The sequence below is a fragment of the Macaca nemestrina genome, chromosome 1, assembly GCF_043159975.1.
Source record: "Macaca nemestrina isolate mMacNem1 chromosome 1, mMacNem.hap1, whole genome shotgun sequence".
Lineage (NCBI taxonomy): Eukaryota > Metazoa > Chordata > Mammalia > Primates > Cercopithecidae > Macaca > Macaca nemestrina.
The window spans coordinates 105886794-105908411 of record NC_092125.1 but is presented as its reverse complement, the minus strand read 5'-3'; the positions used below and the strand labels follow the sequence as shown (position 1 = coordinate 105908411).

The following is a 21618-nucleotide window of genomic DNA, read 5'->3' as shown; positions in this document are numbered from 1 at the left end:
CGCCCAGGCTGGAGTGCAGTGGCCAGATCTCAGCTCACTGCAAGCTCCGCCTCCCGGGTTCCCGCCATTCTCCTGCCTCAGCCTCCCGAGTAGCTGAGACCACAGGCGCCGCCACCTCGCCCGGCTAATTTTTTGTGTTTTTAGTAGAGACGGGGTTTCGCCGTGTTAGCCAGGATGGTCTCGATCTCCTGACCTTGTGATCCGCCCGTCTCGGCCTCCCAAAGTGCTGGGATTACAGGCTTGAGCCACCGCGCCCGGCCAATTTCTCGGAGTCTGGTTCTGTCACCCAGGCTGGGGTGCAGTGGCGCAAGCTCAGCTCACCGCAACTTCTGCCTCCTGGGTTCAAGCAATTCTCCTGTCTCAGCCTCCTGAGTAGCTGGGACTACAAACAACTGCCACCACACCTGGTTAAATTTTTTTTTTTTTTTTTTTGAGATGGAGTTTTGCTCTGTTGCCAGGCTGGAGTGCAGTGGCATGATCTCGGCTCACTGCAACCTCCACCTCCTGGGTTCAAGTGATTCTTCTGCCTCAGCCTCCCGAGTAGCTGGGATTACAGGCATGCGCCACCACGTCCAGTTAATTTTTGTATTTTTAGTAGAAATGGGGTTTCACCATGTTGCTCAGGCTGATCTCAAACTCCTGACCACATGATCTGCCTGCCTCGGCCTCCCAAAGTGCTGGGATTACAGGCGTGAGCCACCATGCCCAGCCTAAGATGTAAACTTTATGTACATTTTAACACACACACACACGCACACACGCATGCACACATCTATCTGCCAGGTTTACCATTATCTTTTTTTTTTTTTTTTTTTTTTTGAGACGGAGTCTCGCTCTGTCGCCCAGGCTGGAGTGCAGTGGCGCGATCTCGGCTCACTGCAAGCTCCGCCTCCCGGGTTCACGCCATTCTCCTGCCTCAGCCTCCCCAGTAGCTGGGACTACAGGCGCCCACAACCGCGCCCGGCTAATTTTTTGTATTTTTAGTAGAGACGGGGTTTCACCGTGGTCCCGATCTCCTGACCTTGTGATCCGCCCTCCTCGGCCTCCCAAAGTGCTGGGATTACAGGCGTGAGCCACCGCGCCTGGCCTCCATTATCTTTTTTACAAGAATGTCAGGCTGGGTGCCATGGCTCATGCCTGTAATCTCACCACTTTGGGAGGCTGAGGTGGGAGGACTGCTTGAGCCTAGGAGTTTGAGACTAGCCTGGGCAACACAGCAAGACCCCATTGCTATACAATTTTAAAAAATGAAAAGTAAAACATGACTAACATTTACTGGACATTTACTATCTGCCAGGCACAGAAAAGTAAAGTAAAATATCTTATAACTAACTAAATGGTGGAGCAGAAATTTGAACCCAGGACTTTTTGACTCCAGAAACATACTTTTTTTTTTTTTTTTTTTGAGATGGAGTTTCACTCTTGTTGCCCAAGCTAGAATCCAATGTTGCGATCTCGCAACCTCTGCCTCCCGGGTTCTAGCGATTCTCCTGCCTCAGCCTCCCCAGTAGCTGGGATTACAAGCATGCGTCACCACGCCCGGCTAATTTTATGTTTTTAGTAGAGACAGGGTTTCTCCATATTGATCAGGCTGGTCTTGAACTCCCGACATCAGGTGATCCGCCCACGTGGCCCTCCCAAAGTGCTGGGATTACAGGCGTGAGCCACCACACCTGGCCTAGAAACATACTTTAAAAAAAAAAAAAAAGAAACAAACAAGGTTGTGTTCTATCCCCAAGGCTGAAGTGCAGTACAGTCCTGGGTCACTGCAGCCTCTAACTCCTAAGCTCAAGCAATTCTCCTGTCTTGGCTTCCCAAAGTGCTCTGGAACATGGATTACATTTCAGCACTTTAGGAGGCTGAGGTAGGAGGACTGCTTGAGCCCAAGAGTTTGAGATCTGCCTAGACAACACAGCAAGATTCCCATCCCCACAAAATTTATTTTAAAAATTAGCTGGGTAGAGTGGCACGTGCCTGTGGTCTCAGCTACTTGGGAGACTAAGGCACAAGGATCACTTGAGCCCAGGAAGTGAGGGCTGTAGTGAGCCTTGATCCCCCAACTGCATTCCAGCCTGGGCAAGAGAGCAAAATCTTGTCTCATTAATTTTTTTTTTTTTTTTTTTTAGATGGATCTTGCTCTGTTGCCTGGGCTGGAGTGCAGCGGCACAATCTGGGCTCACTGCAACCTCCACCTCCCGGGTTCATGCCATTCTCCTGCCTCAGCCTCCCGAGATGCTGGGACTACAGGCACCTGCCACTATGCCCAGATAATTTTTTGTATTTTTAGTAGAGACAGGGTTTCACCGTGGTCTTGATCTCCTGACCTCATGATCCACCCGCCACAGCCTCCCAAAGTGTTGAGATTACAGGTGTGAGCCACCGTGCCCGGCCATATTAAAAATAATTTTTAAGGCCGGGCATGATGGCTCACGCCTGTAATCCCAGCACTCTGGGAAGCCAAGGCAGGCAGATCACAAGTTAAGAGATCAAGACCATCCTGGTCAACATGGTGAAACCTGTCTCTATTAAAAATACACAATTTGGCCAGGCGTGGTGGCTCATGCCTGTAATCCCAGAACTTTGGGAGACCAAGGTGGGTGGATCACAAGGTCAGGAGTTCGAGACCAGCCTGGCCAACATGGTGAAACCCTGCATTTACTAAAAATACAAAAAAAAAAAAAAAAAAAAAGAAAACAAATTAGCTGGGTGTGGTGGCACGCTCCTGTAATCCCAGTTACTTGGGAGGCTAAGGCAGGAGAATTGCTTGAACCTGGGAGGCAGAGGTTGCAGTTAGCCGAGATCATGCCACTGCACTCCAGCCTCGGCAACATCTAAAAAAAAAAAAAATTAGCTGGGTGTGGTGGCGCATGCCAGCTACTTGGGAGGCTGAGGCACAAGAATTGCCTGAACCCAAGAGGCAGAGGTTGCAGTGAGCTAAGACTGTGCCACTGTACTCCAGCCTGGTGACAGAGCGAGAATCTGTCTCAATATAATAATAATAATAATAATTTTTTAAAAAGTAATGTTGTATGTATAGATATGTAAGCTTTCTAAAATACTGCCTAAAAATAAACAAGGAATTCACAGTGAATTGGTAAGCTACTAGTGATTTTCACACACAGGTTAGAAGAGCACTTGCCAAGTATGTATATTCCCCAACTTATAATGGCTCAACTTAAAATTTTTCGACCTTACGATGGTGTGAAGGTGATACACATTCGGTAGAAACTGTACTTCAAATACACATTCAACCATTCTGGTTTACACTTTTGGCATAATATTCAATAAATTATGTGAGATAGCCAATACTTTATTATAAAATAGGCTTTGGGCTGGGCGCAGTGGCTCATTCCTGTAATCCCAGCACTTTGGAAGGCCAAGGTGAGTGGATCAGCTGAGGTCAGGAGTTCAAGACCAGCCTGGCCAACATGGTGAATCCCCATCTCTACTAAAAATACAAAAATTAGCCGGATGTGGTGGCAGGCACCTGTAATTCCAGCTACTCAGGAGGCTGAGGCAGAAGAATCACTTGAACCCAGGAGGCAGAGGTTGCAGTGAACCGAGATTACGCCACTGTGCTCTAGCCTGGGTGACAGAGCAAGACTCTGTCTCTAAATAAATAAATAAATAAAATAGGCTTTGTATTAGATAATTTTGCCCAACTGTAAGCTAATGTAAGCATTTTGAACACATGTAAGGTAGGCTAATCTAAGCTATGATGTTTAGCAGGTTAGTTGTATTAAATGCATTTTTGACTTAGGCTATTTTCAACCTACAATAAGTTTACAGGGACATAACCCCATCATAAATCAAGGAGCACCTGTATATAGTACAATAAAAGGTGTCCCCTACAGGTGAGAAGGTAGAGAAATATATCTCTAAAATATTTCGATTCATAGAAGCTTTAAGAGTATCAGTGAGAAATTGAAGCATATTCTCTGGAACACAGATGTTCCAGGGAATAAAGTGAAAAAAGAGCAAAAGCTATTCTAGTTTAACCAAAGGAGGAAAGCTTTTAAGAAATTAAATGAAAAATATCCACTAAGAGTACCACCATACTATTTCCTCATATCCAGCCACAAAAATTCAATTTATACACAACACTGAGAATATTTTTTTTTTAAAGAAAAAGAGCAAGAGAAGAGAATGAAAGATACACATACACACAAATCAACAAAGTCTTCACAACAACCAACAAAAGAGCTAATGTGACACAGTTTAGGCATCTCATTAAAGATTTACTAAGCAGTGCATCAACAAAAATTAACAACAAAATTGAAAATGCGTAACTTCCAGGCTGGGTCAGCACTTTGGGAGGCCGAGGTGGGTGGATCGCCTGAGGTCAGGAGTTCGTGACCAGCCTGGCCAACACGGTAAAACCCTGTCTCTACTAAAAATACAAAAAATTAGCTGGGCATGTTGGCAGGTGCATGTAATCCCAGCTACTTGGGAGGCTGAGGCGGGAGAATCACTTGAACCCAGGAGGCAGAGGTTGTAGTGAGCCAAGATTACGCCATTGCACTCCAGCCTGGGCAACAAGAGCGAAACTCCATCTCAAAAAAAAAAAAAAAAAAAAAAGGCCGGGTGCGGTGGCTCAAGCCTGTATCCCAGCACTTTGGGAGGCCGAGACGGGTGGATCACGAGGTCAGGAGATCGAGACCATCCCGGCTAACACGGTGAAACCCCGTCTCTACTAAAAAAATACAAAAAACTAGCCGGGCGAGGTGGCGGGCACCTGTAGTCCCAGCTATTTGGGAGGCTGACGCAGGAGAATGGCGTAAACCCGGGAGGCGGAGCTTGCAGTGAGCTGAGATCCAGCCACTGCACTCCAGCCTGGGCGACAGAGCGAGACTCCGTCTCAACAACAACAACAAAAAAAAGCCAACTTCCAAAGTCGTCTTCACTTAATTCATAAACCTATAAAATAATGGGTAAAAAAATCTCACTGTCCTCCTCTAATATCTTCCTGCACCATAACAGTATCCTTTATTCATCGGTTCTTTTATACCCTCAATACAACTGAATCTAGAACATAGCACAAAAGTCACACATAAACTACATTGTAATTTTTGTACTTTGATACAACTTTATCATATTCCATTTTACTCTCCCTGTAATTGTCAAGTATTCAGTGAGCCAGAATAGAAGGGTTAACTTGGAAATTAAAAATGCCCAGATTCTAACCTTAGTTATACTCTTTGGTGATATCTACCACAATATATTTGACAAAATTAGGAACTTACAGTATAATATTAGGTAGATGTAAAGGCTTTCATGGTACAAAGTCATGCAACAATCAAAATGTTCATAAAGGGTGGTACCTATGTATGTAAATTCATGAGTTCTCAAAAAAAAATGAAGAAATTTTTTTTTCTTCACCAGCTCAATTACTATCCTCCTGGGAATGCACTGAAGGTGAAGGTTAGTTGGTTGAACTGAAGGTGAAGGCTAAGCTGGTTGACACAGCAAGAATCTGTCTCAAAACAAATAAATAAGCAAAACTTTCAAATTCTCTATACATTCAGGTGAGAAACTGAGAATTCATTACTATCTGAATTATAAAATAAGAGAATGACACAGTAACACATAAATTTATGCACGGATACTTATTAAAGGCCAAACTGTAGTACACAGAAAGAATGTCATGCTATTCACATCAAATTTCACAGAACCTAACGGCGCATACTTCAAAGGTCTTCTGGCCAACCTATCCGTGGCAGTAGCAACACATGTGATCAACTGTCTCAATCCTTTTGATGGCAACACATCAACCTAGCCACGTAATTGTTAAAGAGTGATTGGAAAATGTTACCCTACTGAGGAAATCTTTTCAATTTATTTACTGGTAGATTAAAATTTCACACTGCTAGATAAAAAGTTTGGAATCTAGCAGTGAACATCATTTAAATAACCTTTATGCCTTTATAAGACAGGACAGGCCGGGCACAGTGGCTCACACCTGTAATCCCAGCACTTTGGGAGGTGGAGGCAGGGGGATCACCTGAGGTCAGGAGTTCGAGACCAGCCTGGCCAACATGGTGAAACTCTGTCTCTACTGTTAGATGAAAGGCAGTGGCACCAGCTCAGTTACAACTATCCTCCTGGGAATGCACTGAAGGTGAAGGCTGAGTTGGCTGAACTGCAACATTTGCCTTCGAATTCATGGAGGAAAAATGGCAGCCCTCATACCACTGATGTTTCTAAAAGGTATCTGGCCTAAGCTGGTCGCAGTGGCTCACGCCTGTAATCCCAGCACTTTGGGAGGCCGAGGCAGGCAGATCACGAGGTCAGGAGATCGAGACCATCCTGGCTAACACAGTGAAACCCCGTCTCTATTAAAAATACAAAAAAACATTAGCCAGGCGTGGTGGCAGGCACCTGTAGTCCCAGCTACCCAGGAGGCTGAGGCAGGAGAATGGCGTGAACCTGGGAGGCAGAGCTTCCAGTGAGCCGAGATGGTGCCACTGCCCTCCACGCCTGGACAACAGAGCAAGATTCCGTCTCAAAAAAAAATAAGTAAGAAGAAGAAGAAAAAAAACGAGTCAAGAGTTACAAGGGGCCGGGCGCAGTGACTCACGTCGTAATCCCACCACTCCAGGAGGCCAAGGCAGGGGGATCACAAGGTCAGGAGTTTGAGACCAGTCTGGCCAACACAGTCAAATCCCGACTCTATTAAAAATACAAAAATTAACCGGCCGGGCGCGGTGGCTCAAGCCTGTAATCCCAGCACTTTGGGAGGCCGAGACGGGTGGATCACGAGGTCAGGAGATCGAGACCATCCTGGTGAACACAGTGAAACCCCGTCTCTACTAAAACTACAAAAAACTAGCCGGGCGAGGTGGCGGACGCCTGTAGTCCCAGCTACTCGGGAGGCTGAGGCAGGAGAATGGCGTGAACCCGGGAGGCGGAGCTTGCAGTGAGCTGAGATCAAGCCACTGCACTCCAGCCTGGGCGACAGAGTGAGACTCCGTCTCAAAAAAAAAAAAAAAAAAAAATTAGCTGGGCATGGTGACAGGCACCTGTAATCCCAGCTACTCAGGAGGCTGAGGCAGGAGAATCATTTGAACCCGGGAGGCAGACGTTGCAGTGAGCCGAGATGGCACCATTGCACTCTAGCCCCCAGACTCCATCTCAAAAAAAAAAAAAAAGAGTTGTGAGGAAAGCTCAACTTGTGTAGACACATAATGATTAAAAATTACACAGTGCTTTACAGTTTATAAAGTACCTTGACATGCATTACCTTATTTGACTGAAAAAGAAACTTACCAAAATAAATAAAGCAGTTACTGATTCTAATTTTTAAGGTGAGGAAACTAAGGCTCAGAGACTTCAAGTGATTCAACCAAGGTCACACAGATGGTAAACGGCAGAATCAAGGCTCCAACCTTGTTCTGTTCCCAGAATATAACAGAAGGGGCATTTCTAAATTTATGCTGTATTTTCTAAACCCATAGGAGTATTTATTCAGCAAATATTTTAAAATATTTTTTAGGTGACAGGCACCATGCTAGGCAATGGAAATACAACAGTAAAAAGACACAGCAAGGCTGGGTGCAGTGGTTCACACCTGTAATCCCAACACCTTAGGAGGCCAAGGCGGGAGGACTACTTGAGGCCAGGAGTTCAAGACCAGACTGGGCAACACAGGGAGGCCCCATCCCTACAAAAAATTTAAAAATTAGGCTTGGTGGTGTGTACCTGTAGTCTCAACTACTCAGGAGGCTGAGGCAGGACTGCTTGAGCTCCGGGTGTTCAAGGTTACACTAAACTGACTGTGCGATTGCACTTCAATCTGGGCAACAGAGCAAAGCTGTGTCTCAAAAGAAAAAAAAAGGCCAGGAACAGTGGCTCACGCCTGTAATCCCAACACTTTGGGAGGCCAAGGCGGGAAGATCTCCTAAGGTCAGGAGTTTGAGACCAGTCCGGACAACATGAACAATATGGTGAAACTCCATCGTCTCTACAAAAACTACAAAATATTAGCTGGGCATGGCAGCAGGCACCTGTAATCCCAGCTACTTGGGAGGCTGAGGCAGGAGAATCACATGAACCCAGAAGGTGGAGGTTGCAGTGAGCTGAGATCGCACCATTGCACTCCAGCCTGGGTGACAGAGCAAAACTCTGTCCCCCCCCAAAAAAATAAATAAAATAAAATAAAATAAAAAGGCCAGGCACGGTGGCTCATGCCTGTAATCCTAGCACTTTGGGAGGCCGAGTCAGGCGGATCACAAGGTCAAGAGATCAAGACCAGCTTGGCCAACGTGGTGAAACCCCGTCTCTACTAAAAATACAAAAATTAGCTGGGCGCAGTGGCGTGCTTGTAGTCCTAGCTACTCAGGAGGCTGGGGCAGGAGAATCACTTGAACCCGGGCAGCGGCAGATGCAATGAGTCAAGATCGCACCATTGCACTCCAGCCTGGGTGACAGAGCGAGACTCCATCTCAAAAAATAAATAAAAATAAAATTAATAAAAATTATAAAGAGAGCAAAGAAGAAAATGTATCTAAGTCTCTTTGGGCAAGTCAGGGAAGGTTTCCCAGAAGAAGTGGCATTTTTGATGAGATTTAGAAGCTACCTGTAACTAAAAGAACAGTATTTCAAAAATTAGCTGGGCAGTGGCACAGGCCTATAGTCCCAGCTACTGAGGCTGAGGTAGGAGGATCACTTGAACTCAGGAGGCGGAAGTTGCAGTGAGCCGAGATCATGCCACAGTGCTCCATGGAGCCTGGGCAACAGAGCCAGATCTTGTCTCAAAAAAACAAACCAAACAAACAAAGAAACCACTAAAATTTGCTCACACATTAACTATAAGGTACAGAAAAAAGGCTGTATAGGAAGGCAAACGCCAACATCATAAAGGGCCTTAAATACCATTCAAAGTTTAAATTTCAATCTTTTAATAATTGGAAACTACTGAATACTTTTAAGATGAGGCAAGTAGAGTAATCAGTAAGCGTTAGACTATTTTGAAGATACGATGATAGAGAGTTTACAAGAGAATTAAGACGGCCAGGTACAGTGGCTCACTCCTATAATCCCAGTACTTTGGGAGGCCCACATGGGCGGATCACTTGAGGTCAGGAGTTTGAGACCAGCGTGGGCAACATGGTGAAACCTCGTCTCAACGAAAAATACAAAAATTATCTGGGTGTAGTGGCAGACACCTATAATCCCAGCTACTCGGGAGGCTGAAGCAGGAGAATCACTTGAACCCAGGAGGTGGAGGTTGTAGTGAGCTAAGATTGCAACACTGCACTCCAGTGACAAAGACTCCACCTCAAGAAAAAAAAAAGAAAAAGAGAGTAAGACTATAAACAGATCTGTAAGAGATCAAGGCAATATCTCAAAATAAGAGCTGCTGAATGAGAACAGCAGTGGAGACACAGAAGAAGCTACAGATTCAGAAACATTTACAAAGTAATAGGTAAGACAGAAGTGACGATGATGCTCACATTTCTGGTTTAGACGACTCAATGAATCACAGGGAAGAGATGATGTTGGAAATGAGTTTGAGTACCAACCTGATACAAAGGTAGATATGTCTAGCACACAGGAGACAACTGGAAACAAGGGGCTTGAGTTTAGGAGAGAAATGACAATATATTGAATACATATGAAGATTTTTTCAATAATCAAGTGTATTTTACCATTTTAATGCGAAGGCAATAATTTCATCATTATTTGCATTATGCTTTAAAGTTCACAAAACATTTTATGCTTATATTTCATACTTTTGTTACAAACATGAGATTAGTATGACAGGTTATTTCTATTCCTATTGGATCAACAAAATTTTGTTTATTTTTGAGACAGAGTCTCACTCTGTTGCCCAGGCTGGAGTGCAAAGGGGCGATCTCGGATCACTGCAACCTCTGCCTCCTGGGTTCAAGAAATTCTCTGCCTCAGCCTCCTGAGTAGCTGGGATTACAGGTGCCCGCCACCATGTCCAGCTAATTTTTGTATTTTTAGTAGAGATGGGGTTTCACCATCTTGGCCAGGCTGGTCTGGAACTCCTGACCTCGTGATCTACCCGCCTCGGCCTCCTAAAGTGCTGGGATTTCAGGTGTGAGCCACCATGCCCGGCCTTTTTTTTTTTTTTTGAAACTGAGTCTCACGCTATCACCCAGGCTGGAGTGCAATGGTGCAATCTCCGCTCACTGCAACCTCCACCTCCAGGGTTCAAGCTATTCTCCTGCCTCGGCCTCCCAAGTAGCTGGGATTACAGGTGCCCGCCACCACGCCCAGCTAATTTTTGTATTTTTAGTAAACATGGGGTTTCACCATGCTGGCTACGCTGGTCTCGAACTCCTGACCTCATGTGATCCGCCAGCCTCAGCCTCCCAAAGTGCTAGAATTACAGGCGTGAGCCACCAACCCCAGCCAACAAACATTTATTATTAACTACATGCCAGGCACTGTACTAGGCACTAAACAAATTATCAAAACAAATCCATGCCTTCTAAGACCTACAACATAGAAACAGAATCAACAGATAATACATGTAACAAATATATTATAAAGGTGTAAGTGCTATGAAAGAGAAAATAGAGCAGGGAAGGATAATTAAGCATGAGGGATGGGGACTGACAATACAATTTTAAAGACAGGAAGGATAAGACTTCATTAAGAAGGTGACATTTAAGCAAAGATGTTAAGGAGGTGACGCAATCAGCCATTCTCTGTGGGGAAACCTAGCTGTTTTCCCACTGGAAGGAATCACTTGGTCTTAGGAACCTGCAAAGGTTCTAAGATAAAGAGTGTGACTGATCAGCATTCAAGAAACAAGTCAGTGTGGCTGGAATGGAGAGAGCAAGAGGGAAGATGACAGCTGATCAAAAATGGAAGAGGGTGGGGAGGGCAAACCATGTAAAACCTTAAAGGCTATTGCAAGGACTGGCATCACTCTGCAAGAAACGGGAATTCAAAACTTAGTAGCCTTACCCAAAGTCAGTTAGCTAATAAACTACAAAGCTAGAATTCAACCCAGGACTTTGAGGCTCTCCACAACCTGTGTTCCACTAGTCCAATCTGCAATATATTAGCTTACCCCCTCTCTTCCAGCAAGTTTGAATTTAAATACTCTCAAAATGCTAACATTATAAAAATCTTCTGGGTAAGAGATGCACAAGTCTTCCAGTTAGTATTTGCAATCCTTCACAATTATAATGTGAGTTTATTAATCCTGGCGTCTAATCTAAATCCTACTAACATTCCAGCATACGTTTTTAAAGATTATAAATTCCACCTTCCCTTGAAATGAGACAAGCCCAAGAAAGCTTTGATCAGGAGATTTAAAGTATGACTCTCAGCTTTAGGTAACAGTAACCTGATTTATTTTTTCAAATGGATACTAAGGCCAGGCGTAGTGGGCATAGTGGCTCCATGCCTATAATCCCAGCACTTTGGGAGGCTAAGGTCGGCAGATCACGTGAGGTCACAAGTTTGAGACCAGCCTGGCCAATATGGTGAAACCCTGTCTCTACTAAAAATACAAAAATTAGCCAGGCACGGTGATAGGTGACTGTAATCCCAGCTACTTGGGAAGCTGAGGCAGAAGAATTGCTTGAACCCGGGAGGCAGAGGTTGCAGTGAGCTGAGATCACGCCACTGCACTCCAGCCTGCGCAACGAGAGCGCAACTCCATCTCAAAAAATATAAAATAAAATAAAAATAAATGAAATGGAACTAGCCAGGTGTGAAAAACAATAAGAGAATGGCTCAGGAATACGGAATTGCTATAATTTCCCTTAATTTCTTTAGTAGTTTACTAGTCAATATTAATAACAATTAAGTTCACACATTGTCAAAGATGTTTCTGCAGTTACTATGATTCGAGGTCTGGATTTGACCACCTCATATCTCAAAAGTAACAAATGATGTGTTCTTAGTACTCTGCTGCTTTTGGTACTATAACCCAAAACTGCTGATAGTTTCTTGTCAGCTGATGGCAACTTAGGTAAATAGCAAAGGTAAGGGGGGTTTTGTGAAAGACAGCAAACATTACCAAGCCACAACCTAAATACCTCAGACAGGTTAAGCCCTAATGACTCTGGGTCACTCCCTTCTTACTGGATGAATTCAAGCTATATAGGAATATTTCAAATATCCACAAGGGAGAAGGTAAAAGATGGAACATGACGAGGGGTCTGTTTCAAATCAGACCTACTCTTCAGAAGCTTTCATCACTGCTACACAAAGAAAGGAGGCTCCTGCTTCAAGGATTCTGGAGCCACCAAAATCCCCAACCTGGATCTATAAAAAAGTTTCACACAGATTACTGAGGATAAACCAAACAATATGGCTAATAGAAGGTTCACCACAAAATCCAGCCACTTTAACAGAAACTGAACTTCCTTATATATCTTTTCCTAGGCTTAGCCAACAGTAGGAGAACTGCAACTCTGTGTCGTATTGTCTGATAGGTTGGATTTTTTCCCCAAGCAAGAGGTGGACAGTTTTATGCCAGGACTAGATTTACAGTCAATCTGGGTGTGTGTCTTTACTTTTTCTTTCCCTCCAAACTACCTCAGAAAATGTCTGGCTATTGTGACTTGATACGTAATAATGCACGGCTTTAAGTACTGCAAAAGTCTGGAAAAGAAAGTCCCTCAGTCCCAGTTATGGCTCAAATCTTACGATTTCTCTAGCACTTGTTGTAATCAACCAAAGCTGGTTGGCTTTTCTCAATGAGCCAAACAACATGAGCCTTCTAAGCTAAGTGCAGAGGGGCTGCTTGTCAGCATGACTCCCAATGGGGTGGCTAACATGGAATATGCTCCAGAGTCTAGAAATCAGGACAGCACAGCTGCTGTTTTCCCCCACATGCACCTCCAGTTTGGTGGGTGGGGGAGGAAAGGAAGGAAGAATTAGTAAATTGAAACAAGAGGCACGCTTTACATGCAACATACAAGACTCACTGCTTAAAGGTGAGATGAATTCAGAGGTCTCAACACATGATTAGGATACCTTCACTGACACAATGATCCCCAAAATTCAACCTGGAGGTCCAGCCTTGCCCGTCTGGCAAAAAAAAGGGGAAGAGCGGGCGAACCCCCAAAATGGGGGACAGCATACAAGCTTCTGAAAGTACTTTAAGGTTGTGAGGCTCAGAACAAATTCCTCACACTTCCCTCTGTCACCACCCTGTGGCCCTATGCTAAGCGCATCAGTAAAAGTTACTGACAGAATTTAGACGTGAAGGGCTGATCAGGGGACCTGGTTAACAATGTTCCTAGAAAATTATCTGAATGCAGCCTATATTCAGACCCTACTCGGACTGCCTCTAAACAGGAAGTTAACAGACATCACATACGGTCAGGGAAGGCAAACCACAGTGTCATAAAGATGGATGCTGCTGTCAACTACAAATCACTCTCACCTCATGGAGAGTGTTCTCAAGTAAGGAATAATAGGCAGGACAGAAGTCTGTAAGCCTCACCTCTACTCAAACTGGGTCACTCAGCCTATAGATTCAGCCTTCTGATTCCTGCTGATTAGTACTTTTCTATCTTGTTCCATGATGACTATCACTGTCACTGGACTAAAAAACTCTATTCCCCTAAAAAGTGAAGACAGCCCTACCATCAACTAGTTATTCATATAAGCTATCCGCTTATGTGAATCCGATCCTTGACCCAAACAGCCATTCCCAAATAGCTATTTGATCCATTCCCAAATAGCCAGGGACTAGATATCAGTCACAAAAAAAGCAGCACGATCCAACAAGTGTGGGCCTTCCCTCAAAATATACAGAACCCCTTCATAGCACCTTCAGAAGTGGCCTCCTTCTCAACTAAGTACTGACAGAAATACTACTCTAGGACAATACTTGAAAGACAGCTCCAGCACCAAAAATAAGAATCCAAGTTGTTATCAGACTGCAAAGAAGAGTTCAGGTCAGCATACCAAATAAAGAGCAATAAAGTTAGCACTAAACTCCCAAACAGGATAATCACCAACAACATATAGACACCATGCTGCTGCCAGAAAACATCAAAGTCACCTGCGCTAGGAGGGGACGGAGACTAGATGGCTGTAGGACAGAGACGGGAGGGAAGCTTGTTTTTCACTTTGTACCACCACATGCATGCTTTTCTACTCAAAATATAAATTTTTAGAAAAAATATCCCCAAAACTACAAAAGCATCAGCTCTTCTCCAACACAGAGCTGTTAAACCTGTTTTAATTCCATCAGTTACAACTCCAAATCCCTCTTTTGCAGTCTGGCCTGAAAACACTGCTCTTGCCTTTTGCTGAAATATATTAAGTATCCCCCCATCTCTCTCTCTCACACACACACACAGACACACACACACACACACTCCAAATAAGCGTTTATCAGAAATGAGAAAACTGGTTCTCAGGAGGCTACCTGATTCTTCAGGGGACAACAGAGAAAAAGGTTGCTAGCTAGCTCAGTTAGCATCCGCATGCCACCCACCACCAAGCCTCCATCTCCACCTCACTGCCAGCCCTATGAGCTAACATCTTGTGTTTGGAAGTTGATGCTGGGGAAGAATCCAAAGAGGCTACCATACCTTTATGAAAGGGGAAAGCTGTACCGGGCGCGCGAATGGCACCTAAACCTCTGCACTCGCAGGAGTGGCTCGCTCCTCAGTGTAATTGAGAGCAGGGAGGCCAAAAGTACTCTAAGTCTTGGTTTGGTTAGGGAAGGGTAAGTTCCACCAACCCTCAGGAACTGAACTGGAAAACAGATCCAGTGTGTCCCACAAGCCCAGTCGCTGTAGAAGCTAAGTGCCCACACGGGCTGAGACAATTCTCTTCTCCTACGGGAGGGCGAGGGAACGGTGGACGACGAAATAAAGAGGTAAGGTTCTGCGCTCCTGATCCCTTTCCCTAAATAAAGATAATTATCTGGCGCTTCCTTCACCCTTAGATTCCCCATTTGTCCCATCCGACCGCAAACACAAGACTGAGAGGAGAGAGCGGCCCCCGCACCCTGAGGGCACCACTGGGGGTGGAGAGAGTTAAAAAAAAAAAAGGGGGGGGCGCGCTAGAGAGGAAAGGAGGGGAGCATGGCGGGCATGAGGCAGGGAGTGAAAGCGGGGATGGCGGGGGAAACGGGGAGTGAGGGAGGGGAGAAAGAGTACAAGGAGACGAAATGAAGGGACACGAGCTGGGGGTGCGCGAGGCCGAAGTGAAAGACCGGGTCGCGCGCGCGGAGGGGGGAGAGGATGAGGTGAAGAGGGAGCGCGAGGCGGGGGCGCGCCGTGCCGGGGTGGGGGGAGGGGGACGCAAGGCGGGGGCGCGCGGGCGGGCGTCGGCTCGCGGGCGCTTCCCCTCCCCCCGCCCCTCCACCTTTCCCTTCCCCCACCTCCGCCACCACTGCCTCCTCCCAGCCTCCTTCCCTTCCTCGCTCCTCACCGCCCCCGGGCGGGCGGGCGGCCAGGCTGGCCTAGGCCAAAGCTCCTCACCTGGCGGTGGCGGTGTAACTCCCGGCTAGCTCGCCTCCTCAGGCAGCGGCGGAGGCGTCGAAAAAGGAAGAGGCGACGGCACAGGGGGATCCAGACCCCGCTGACGGGACTAGGGACGGGGGTGGGGGAGGGGGGCGGGCCGGACCGGGGCGGGCGGGCGGAGCAGACACTGCGGTACAGACGGGGGCAGCGGCGGCGGCGGCGGCTGCACCGGCGGCGGCGGCACCACACAAACAAGGACGCTGATTGGGCAGCTGCCAAGCGCCTCGGCTCCGCCTTACCCACACGCCACGACGCCCATTGGGCGACCTAAGCCGGCCGCCCCGCCCTCATCTTCTCGGCCATGCCAGTAGAAGATTAGATGCCGGGACTTCACCCCACCCTTGAAGAATGAGTGGCTGGAGAAGTGATGATTGGCGTGCTTAAAACCCAATCATAAACGGAGGAGGGGGGATGGTCTAGCGGGGGCGCGTTAATGGGTACCTCGGCCAGTCCCAGACACATCCGGGTCTTCGACAGCCCATTAAGTGTCGGGGGTCAAAAAATCGCTTCAGGCTGCAACTTTACCTTAGAGACGTTTTGGTCCCCAGGCAGCCGCCGTACCCCAGTCTCTCCAAACCGGGATTCCCCTTTGGCCAGCTCTCATTCTTTCAATTCTAAAGATGGAGACTGGCGAACGGCGCTGGGGTCTGAGGTGGGCGGTGTTTCGTCGCGACAGAATCTAGGAAATTTCACGATAGAACTAGCTTTAGGCGTTTGGGCCTTGCCGTCTTTTTGGGGTGTGGCCTGTCTCCGTCTGCCAAAGGCTTTGAGCTTCCTGGTGTTCATCGTACCTCCGCTTGGTGCTGTCGTGACTAAACCACGACAGCAGAGAAAAAAAAAAAAGGCAGCTAGCCAAGTTGCTGAGGAATTACGGTGTGCAGAGCCCTCGCAGCTCCTTCTCTTGGGAACTCCTGGTCTGGTTAGGTTCTCAGCGAGGAAACAGCCTCCCACCCCGCCCGATTCCACCTAATCAACTCAAGGGCCAGCTCCTCTTGCTGGCCTCCCTGCTTCCACGGAGCAGTTAGGCCCTCCTAAACTCAGCGTTTCTGGAGCATCTTGAGGATAGGGACCAAGTAAGAGATTCCGGGTGTTGAGGTTATGATAGTAGCTAACGTTTTCGGAGACTGTGTCAGGCTCTGTGCTAAGAACTTTACATGAAGTATTTATTCCTCATGACTGTGAGGTAGGTACTGTTATCCCTACTTCACAGATGAGGAAAATTAGGATCAGAAAATTTGTCCAAAGTTACACATTAAGTGGTAGAGCTGAAATTGAAGCTGAAATTTGAACCCAGGTAGATGAGGAAACTAAGGCTCAGAGAGGCTAAGTAACTTGCCAAAGGTCAGACCGCTAGTTAGTGACTAAACAGTGGTTTAAACTCAGAAACAACTGGTTCCACAGGCATTTTGTTGTTGTTTTTTTTCACTCTGTCTCCCAGGCTGGAGTGCAGTGGTACAATCTCAGTTCCTGCAACCTCCGCCTCCCAGGTTCAAACGATCCTCCTGCCTCAGCCTCCCGAGTAGCTGGGATTACAGGCGCGCGGCTAATTTTTGTGTTCTTAGTAAAGACGGGGTTTCGCCATGTTGGCCAGCTGGTCTCGAACTCCTGACCCCGGGTGATCCTCCTGCTTCAGCCTCCCAAAGTGCTGGGATTACAGGTGTGTGAGCCACCACACCAGTCTCCACAGGTATTTGAACATGTTTTTCAAATTATCTAAAAGTCATGCTGTGCAATGGAAATGAAACTATAATGGAGAACATGACAAAGCCATAGGTAGATCCTACACAAACACACGCCCCCATTTTTTTTCTTTTTTTCTTTCTTTTTCTTTTTTTTTTTTTTGAGACAGTCTCCCTCTGTCATCCAGGCTGGAGTGCAGTGTCGCGATTGCAGCTCCCTGCAATCTCCACCACCCAGGCTCAAGCCATCTTTCCACCTCACCCTCCCAAGTAGCTGGCATTACCGGTGCCCATGACCAAGCCCGACTGATTTTTGTATTTTTAGTAAAGACAGAGTTTCACTGTGTTCCCCATGCTGGTCTCAAACTCCTGGCCTCAAGTGATCCACTCGCCTTGGCCTCCCAAAGTGCTGGGATTACAGGTGTGAACAACTGCGCCCACCACAGCCCCCACTTTATTTATTTACTTTTTAAATTAGAGATGAGGTCTTGCTATGTTACCCAGGCTGCTCTGAAACTCCTGGGCTCAAGAGATCCTCCCAGCCTGGCGCGGTAGCTCACGCCTGTAATCCCAGCACTTTGGGAGGCCGAGGCGGGCAGATCACGAGGTCAGGAGATCCAGACCATCCTGGCTAACACGGTGAAACCCCGTCTCTACTAAAAATACAAAAAAATAACCAGTCGTGGTGGTGAGCGCCTGTAGTCCCAGCTACTCAGGAGGGTGAGACAGGAGAATGGTGTAAACCCGGGAGGTGGAGCTTGCAGTGAGCCGAGATCCCGCCACTGCATTCCAGCCTGGGTGACAGAGGGAGACTGTCTCAAACAAAAAAAAGGTCCTCCCACTTCAGCTTCCCAAATAGCTGGGACTACAGATGTACATCGCTGCAAGCAGCGTTCAACTCTTTTTTTTTTTTTTTCTGGAGACAGAGTCTCCCTCTATTGCCCAGGCTACAGTGCAATGGCGCTCTCTGTGCTCACCACAACCTCCACTTCCTGGGTTCAAGCAATTCTCCTGCCTCAGCCTCCTGAGTAGCTGGGATTACAGTCACCCACCACCACACCCAGCTAAATTTTGTATTTTTAGTGGAGATGTTGGCCAGGCTGATCTCAAACTCCTGACCTCAAGTGATCTACCCGCCTTGGCCTCCCAAAGTGCTGGGATTTACAGTTGTGAGCCACCACACCTGGCCTAATTCTTATTTTAAATAGATTAAAACTTGTTTTTATGCTAGTATGGTATCCAGGTAAGAACATGGGCTCTAGAGTCAGACTGCCTGAGTTTGGATCTTGGCTCTCCCTCTCACCAGTTGTGTGATTTGGCTGAAAGTTACTTACCTCTATTCTGTATCCCCTAGTTTCCCTATCTATAAAATGGGAATAAAAAAGTACCCAGTTCACCAGCTAATTATGAGAATTATAAAATAATACCTTCAAAATGCTCAGAGCACTGCCAAGAATATAGTTAAAGCATTCAACATAATATATAGTAACAATTTTGAGAACTTTCCTTGCTTTTTCAACAATTTCACTCTCCTACCTCTAAATTCAGCTTCTGTTGGTATTCTACCCATGATACCGATCTTCTGTACTAACTACAATATTTTAATGCTTTCAGACTCCTTTCAGTCATTGAACACACATGATAGAGCACCTATTAGGTTATCAGGCACTCATCCATGTGCTCGGGATATAGCAGTGAATTAGACAAAGTCATTGCCGTCATTGAAGGTACATTCATCTTTCCCTAACCTACTTCTTTGTCCATTATCAGTCCAGTGCATTATTTGCTATCTGAAATGCCATCCTTCAAGGGCTTCAAGGAGATAGGAAAAACATGGTGGTATATACCAGCCCGAGGAAGATAAAAGTAGGCCGAGAAAATACTTTTCAACAAGACCAAAATTAGGCCATGGAGGGGGACTTTCAATCTGGAATGATCGAGCTTTAAGGAAGACAGGTACGTGAGGTCAGTACTGTAGTGGACATGACCTGTGCCCAATGCAGGCTCTACCTGTTTGTTCCCTTTTTGAAGCTATGGATTACATAGTTAATCTTTAAATGACCCCCAGTTTGCAGATGAGGAAAAACTGAGGCACAGCAGTAAAGTAACTTGTATGACATCATAAAATTATTAAGTGGCAGACACAATATTTTCCTAAATTTTTTAAAGAAATTATGGAGACAGATGGGGTTTTATCATTATTTAGCTCAGGCTGATCTCGACTTCCTGAAGTCAAGCAATCTGCCTGCCTCAGCCTCCCCAAGCGTTGGATTACAATTGCTAGCATTACAAGCGTGAGCCCTCACATGCAGCCGATTTTTTTTTTTTTTTTTTTTTTTTGAGACGGAGTCTCCTGTTGCCCAGGCTGGAGTGTAGTGGAGCGATCTCAGCTCACTGCAAACTCCACCTTCCAAATTCAAGCAATTCTCATGCCTCAACCTCCTGAGTAGCTGGGATTACAGGCCCCCACCACCACGCCCAGCTAATTTTTTGTTTATTTTTTTATTTTTTTGAGATGGAGTCTCATTCTGTCACCCAGGCTGGAGTGCAATGGCATGGTCTCAGCATAGTCTTGGCTCACTGCAACCTCTGCCTCCTGGGTTCAAGCGATTCTCCTGCCTCAGCACCCTAAGTAGCTGGGATTACAGGCACGTGCCACCACACCTGGCTAATCTTTGTATTTTTAGTAGAGTTGGGGTTTCACTATGTTGGCCAGGCTGGTCTCGAACTCCTGGCCTCAAATAATCCACCCTCCTCGGCCTCCCAAAGTGTTGGGATTATAGGCGTGAGCCACCGTGTCCAGCCGTAATTTTTTGTATTTTTAGTAGAGATGGGGTTTTACCATGTTGGCCAGGCTGGTCTTGAACTCCTGGCCTCAAATAATCCACCCTCCTCGCTCGGCCTCCCAAAGTGCTGGGATTACAGGAATGAGCCACTGTGCCCGGCCCCAGCCAACCTTTTTTTTTTTTTTTTTTTTTTTTTTTTTTAGACAGAGTCTCGCTCTGTTGCCCAAGTTGGAGTGCAGTGGCACAATCTCGGCTCACTGCAACCTCTGCCTCCGGGGTTCAAGTGATTCTCCTGCCTCAGCCTCCTCATTAGCTGGGACTACAGGCAGGTGCCACCACGCCCGGCTAATTTGTGTGTGTGTGTGTGTGTTTTTTTAGGAGAGATGGGGTTTCACTGTGTTAGCCAGGATGGTCTTGATCTCCTCACCTCATGATCCGCCCACCTCAGCCTCCCAAAGTGCTGGGATTACAGGCGTGAGCCACCGTGCCCGGCCCGAATTTTTTATACTTGAGCCTATACACTCTAAAGCCTGGGAAGAGAAATTGGGCCAGGTAACTTGGGCATATCCTTCCTCTCATACAGCTCCCTAGGCCATGGGACAGACAGATATGTCAGATATCATGTTGAATACTTTCCTATTAAAATTCCCAGATTTTTATTTATTTATTTATTTTTCTGAGTCAGGGTCTCGCTCTGTTGCCCAGGCTAGAGTGCAGTGGCATGATCTTGGCTCGTGGCAACCTACACCTCCTGGATTCAAGCAAGCCTCAGACACCTGAGTAGCTGGGATTACAGGCATGAGCCACCACGCCCGGCTAATTTTTGTATTTTTAGTAGAGACAGGGTTTTGCCATGTTGGCCAGGCTGGTCTCAAACTCCTGGCCTGAAGTGATCTGCCCAGCCTAGATATTCTTATGGTTAAGGAATTCTGTAGTTCTCCCATCTGACTGCAAGTCTCTAGGAGGCCCAAAAGTGAGAAGCATAAGCTAGGAGAGAGAGTTCATTATTGTTACTGTTTGTGAACAAAGGTGCCCTCCAGACCAGTAAGACTGTATGCTCCATTAGGGTAGGGACTGAGCCCTGAAATTCTCTCTATAGTTCAGTACAGTGCTGAGCACACTACACTCAACAGAAACTTCATTTTAAAATGATTTTAAAAGGCCAAGTCCTCCCTTGAAAAGGTCTTTGGGGGATGAAACAGGGAGAGGTTTATTCTGGGGACTGCGGTCTGATGAGAAACTGGGGTGGCATGAGAGTTTCCCTCTGAAGAAAGCATCTCCTAGTAAGACAAATGGAATTTCCTAAGCCCCTTGGTTCTCTTCTTTGTAGCTCCTCTAGGACACTGAAAAAGCATCCTAACATGCTCAAGACAGGATAGAAAACGATCCTCTGGCTTGAAAGACTCAGCATCCAGTAGTACCTCACTCTCCATCCAGTGATCTCCATCCCCCAGAAATGTGCTCTCCTAAGTTATTTCCTCCATTGATACACCTACTCTCCTTCCCCAAGGCATTTGTTTTGTTGGCTGATTCCCTTTGGTAATTGGTTTGCCGCTCTGTTAGGAGTCATTTCCTGTGTTTGTTTCATTATACCAGAAAAAAAGAGAGAGCTCTTAAGTGGACCAAAGGGATAAGGAAAGTGATGCATGTTTTCCTGATGTCCACATGCAGCAAGTC

The 21618-nt window shown here is 46.3% G+C and overlaps 1 protein-coding gene and 1 long non-coding RNA gene across 4 annotated transcripts in view; one reads left to right on the top strand and one right to left on the bottom strand.

The window, feature by feature from the left end:
- LOC105497951 (GATA zinc finger domain containing 2B) overlaps positions 1-15676 on the bottom strand; it is a 113673-nt gene extending 97997 nt beyond the window's left edge. The window contains exon 1 of one of the 2 annotated variants that reach the window (XM_011769508.3): positions 15435-15676. The gene's annotated coding sequence lies outside the window, so the exon portion shown is untranslated. The remainder of the gene's footprint in view (positions 1-15434) is intronic. The other variant, XM_011769511.3, reaches the window with a different exon arrangement.
- A 119-nt stretch (positions 15677-15795) lies between these two features.
- On the top strand, positions 15796-21571 carry LOC105497953 (uncharacterized). 2 transcript variants are annotated; one of them, XR_011616703.1, is made up of 4 exons: positions 15796-16659; positions 18926-19120; positions 20320-20493; positions 21272-21571. It is a non-coding gene; the product is annotated as an uncharacterized lncRNA (long non-coding RNA). The 2 variants fall into 2 exon arrangements; XR_011616701.1 differs by lacking the exon at positions 20320-20493.
- The last annotated feature ends 47 nt before the right edge of the window (positions 21572-21618 follow it).